Below are 4,500 nucleotides of genomic sequence, written 5' to 3'. Positions count from 1 at the left end.
TTCTTTTTATTAAGAGGTTTATGAAGAGGAGTGGGTGTATAAATTTTAATAAATGCATTTTTTTAAAAGATTTTATTTATTTATTTGACAGAGAGAGACACAGCGAGAGAGGGAACACAAGCAGGGGGAGTGGGAGAGGGAGAAGCAAGCTTCCCGCGGAGCAGGGAGCCCGATGCGGGGCTCGATCCCAGGACCCTGGGATCATGACCTGAGCCGAAGGCAGACGCTTAACGACTGAGCCACCCAGGTGCCCCAATAAATGCATTTTTAATAGTAAAGACAATCATGGCTTTTCTCTTGACTTACTTAAAATTAATTTATATTACTAAATTTCCTAATATGGAATCATCCTTGGATTCCTTGATTCCTGAAATGAACTTTACTTGGTCTTGGTATGTTATTCTTTTAATGTACTGCTGATTTGATTTGATATATACAATTTATATGTGGTTTGTGTGTGTATATATATATATTTAAACTTTTTTCCAACTCTTTACAAGTAAAACTAGTCTGCAGTTTTGTCTTTATTAGGTTCTCAGATCAGTCATTTGCCAATTATGTAAAATGAGTTAAGGTATTTCCTTTACTTCTCTATGCTCTTGAATAGTTTAAACATTATCAAAAAATCTGTTTATTCTATTTTTAAAGATTCACATGTGAAATGATTTAGGACTAGGGTGTTGGAGGAGAATTGTCTTTATTTCTGCATGTTATTTATTTGTTTATTCCCATGTGTTTCCAACCCAGTTTTGGGAAAAATATTTTCATAGAAGATCATCAGTTTTATTAGGATTTTCAAAATGTATTAAATTATAGTGGTATATAATGGTCTCATACTTACCTCTATTTCCTCTGTACATGGGACAAGTTTCCCTTTCCTAATTTTGTGTTTTTGTGCTCTCTTCCTTGTTTCTTCTGTAAGGCTAGCTAGTGACATCCATATTGTTCAGTGATCTAGTTTTTAGATTTATAAATTCATTTTTTTGTTTTCTTAATCATTAATTTCTTTTTTTAAAAGATTTTATTTGAGAGAGAAATAAAATTTTTTTTTAAAAAAAGGGTTTCGGGCGCCTGGGTGGCTCAGTCGGTTAAGTGTCTGCCTTCAACTCAGGTCATGATCCCAGGGTCCTGGGATCAAGCCCCACATCGGGCTCCCTGCTCAGCGGGAAGCCTGCTTCTCCCTCTCCCACTCCACTTGCTTGTGTTCCCTCTCTCGCTGTGTCTTTCTCTGTCAGATAAATAAAAATCTTTAAAAAAAAAAAAAAAGGGTTTCATCCTCAACTCTTCTTCTTTTCCCTTCTCTCCTTGGAACCCTCAGGACTTTAGTGGTTACTTTCATCCAAATCACTTCTACTCCTAACACTCTTTCCTGACCCTCCAGAGCGCTGTTCATCCCACCTGACTTTGAGTACTGACCATGTGGGGGTGCCTGAAGTCCTATGTGCCCAACACCCCGATTGCTAGCAGGGGAAGGGGCAGAGGAGGAGGGAGAGGGACAAGCAGACTCCTCACGGAGTGCACAGAGCTCCACATGAGGCTCAATCTCACGATCCTGAGGTCTTGACCTGAGCTGAAATCAGGAGTCTGACGCTTAACGGACTGAGCCATCCAGGCACCCTTTAATCATTAATTTCTGATTTTAACTTTATTGCTTCCCTTATTTTACTTTCTTTGGGTTTATTTATTGTTTTTCTAACTTCTTGGAATAGATGACTCCTCCTGTATTTTTTCTGTTACCAGCAGTTAATGTGTAACTGGACTCTCCTTTGAGGTAGTGCCTTGTGTTGACCTAGGATGTCACACCCACTGGAGATGGCCTTTTGGGGAATTTACTTATTTCAACGTATTTTGCTACTTCAAACCCAAAGGACTAGATGAGAACCCTAGGTGAGTTCTGAACATGCAGAAACTGGGCATGAAAAGATTGTAATAGCAGAGGAAACGATGTAAGCAAGTTCTCAGAGGTCGGAGAAGCGTAGAGGTATTGTTAAGCTGGAGGGTATACCAAGTAGGGTAGTGATGGATGTTTGGAAGCCAGACCACACCGGATCTTGAATCCAAGGCTAGAGTTTAGAGAATTTCTATAGGCAGTGGAGAGCCCTTGTTTAGAGTTGGATGCTGTGAGCTCAGAAAGGATTCAGGCAAATGCCGGGACCGGGCTGTCGGGCACAGGTGGTAGGTAGGACATGCATCAGGCACCCCCGCATGGCCAGTGCTCAAAGTCAGGTGGGATGAACAGCGTTCTGGAGGGTCAGGAAAGCGTGTTAGGAGTGGAAGTGATTTGGATGAAAGTAATCACTAAAGTCCTGAGGGTTCTAAGGAGAGAAGGGAAAAGAAGAAGAGTTGAGGATGAAACCTTTTTTTAATTAAGTTTTTAATTTTAATTCCAGTATAGTTAATATACAGTGTTATGTTAGTTTCAGATGTACAATAGAGGGATTCCACAGTCCATACAACACCTGGTGCTCATCACATCGGTGCATTCCTTAATCCCCACCATGTATTTCACCCATCTCCTCGCCCACCTCCCCTCTGGTAACCAGCAGTTCTCTAAAGTGAAGAGTCTGTTTCTCGGTTTGTCTCTCTCTCTCTTTTTTACCCCTTTGCTCATTTGTTGTGTTTCTTACATTCCACATATGAGTGAAATCATATGGTATTTGTCTTTCTTTGACTTATTTCACTTAGCATTATACTCTCTAGCTCCATCCATGTTGTTGCAAATGGCAAGATCTCATTCTTTTTTATGGCTGAGTAATATTCCTATATATATATATACATATATATATATGTATGTATGTATGTATGTATCTCACATCTTCTTTATCCATTCATCTTTCGATGGATACTTGGGCTGCTTCCATAATTTGGCTCTTGTATATAATGCTGCTATAAATATAGGGGTGCATGTGTCCCTTTGAATTCGTGGTTTCGTATTTTTTAGATAAATACCCACTAGTGCAGTTACTGGATCTTAAGGTAGTTCTATTTTTAACTTTTTGAGGAACCTCCATACTGTTTACCACAGTGGCCGCACCAGTTAGCCTTCCCACCAACAGTGAGGGTTCCCATTTCTCCACATCCGCGCCAACACTTGTGTCTTCTGTTGTTGATTTTAGCCATTCTGACAGGTGTGAGGCCATAGCTCATAGTTTTGATTTGCATTTCCCTGATGGTAAGTGATGTCAAGCATCTTTTCATGTTTGTGCTGGCCAGAGGATGAAACCTTTTAAAAGGACTTAAAAAAAGAGGAGCCTGAGGGAGAGGCCATGGGGGTAGCAGGTGTTAGCTCCTGGTGGGTGTTTCGCTGAAGACCCCTGCGGCACTCTGGCACACCACCGAATCTGCCCGCGTTCTTCACCCCTCCCTCCCCAGTCACGCAGCCTCGCCAGGCTGGCTTTAGGTGGTGCAAGGGGCCCGCTGCCACTCTCCCTGCTCCCCGGCTCCTTCCTCTGCTGCTGGGAGCTGGCAGCAGCTGGAGAAGGGAACGGTGCCTGGGGCGTGAAGGGGGAAGGAGGCGGTGGGGAAGGGGATCCGGCCGCCATGGACAGGTAGATGTTCACCAAGGAGCTGCACCAGTGGGTCGAGCAGCTGAACGATTATAAACAGCTTAACGAGAACCAAGTGCGGTGAGGTGCAAAAAGGCTAAGGAAATTTTAACAAAAGAATCAAAAGAGGTTCGTTGTCCTGTTACCCTGTGTGGAGATGTGCATGGTCAGTTCCATGATCTAATGGAATTCTTTAGAACTGGTGGAAAATCACCAAGTACAAACTGTCTATTCCCAGGCGCCTATGTAGATATAAGCTATACTCCGTGGAGAGTGTGACTCTTCTTGTGGTCTTAAAGGTGTGTTACCTAGAATACATTACAATATTGAGAGGAAACCATGAAAGCCGACAAGTTACCCAAGTATATGGCTTTTATGATGAAAGTCTACGAAAGTATGGAAATGCCAAAGTGTGGAAATATTTTACAGATCTATTTGATTATCTTCCACTTACAGCTTCAGTAGATGGACCGATATTCGACCTCCATGGTGGCCTCTCTCCGTTCCTAGTTACACTGGATCATATAAGCGCCTTGAATCATTTACAAGAAGTTCCACAGGAGGGCCCTTGGTGTGATCTGTAGTGGTCAGATCCAGATGATCGCGGTCAGTGGAATATTTCACCCCCTAGTGCTGGCTATACCTTTGGACAAGACATTTCTGAAACATGTAACCACACCAGTGGTCTCAGCCTGGTTTCTCGAGCTCACTGACTTGTCATGGAGGACTACAGCTGGTGTCATGATCAGAATGTGGTTACCATTTTTAAAAGTGCACCCAGTTACTTACTGTTACTGTTGTGGGAATCAGGGTGCTATCATGGAATATTAGATGACACTTTAAAATACTCCTTCCCTCAGTTTGACCCAGCACCTTGTGGTGGAGAGCCTCATATTACCTGGTGCAGACTACTTCCTGTACATTCCTCCTGGGAAAAACCTGCCTTTGTATATGG

The 4,500-nt window shown here is 42.5% G+C and overlaps 1 pseudogene; it reads left to right on the top strand.

Moving 5' to 3' along the window:
• The first annotated feature begins 3,540 nt into the window (after positions 1 to 3,540).
• LOC116626689 overlaps positions 3,541 to 4,500 on the top strand; it is a 3,792-nt pseudogene continuing 2,832 nt past the window's right edge.

Source organism: Phoca vitulina, unplaced genomic scaffold (assembly GCF_004348235.1).
Source record: "Phoca vitulina isolate PV1807 unplaced genomic scaffold, GSC_HSeal_1.0 scaffold2, whole genome shotgun sequence".
NCBI lineage: Eukaryota > Metazoa > Chordata > Mammalia > Carnivora > Phocidae > Phoca > Phoca vitulina.
Note: the sequence above shows the minus strand (reverse complement) of the source record. Positions and strands in the feature narration are given on the sequence as shown.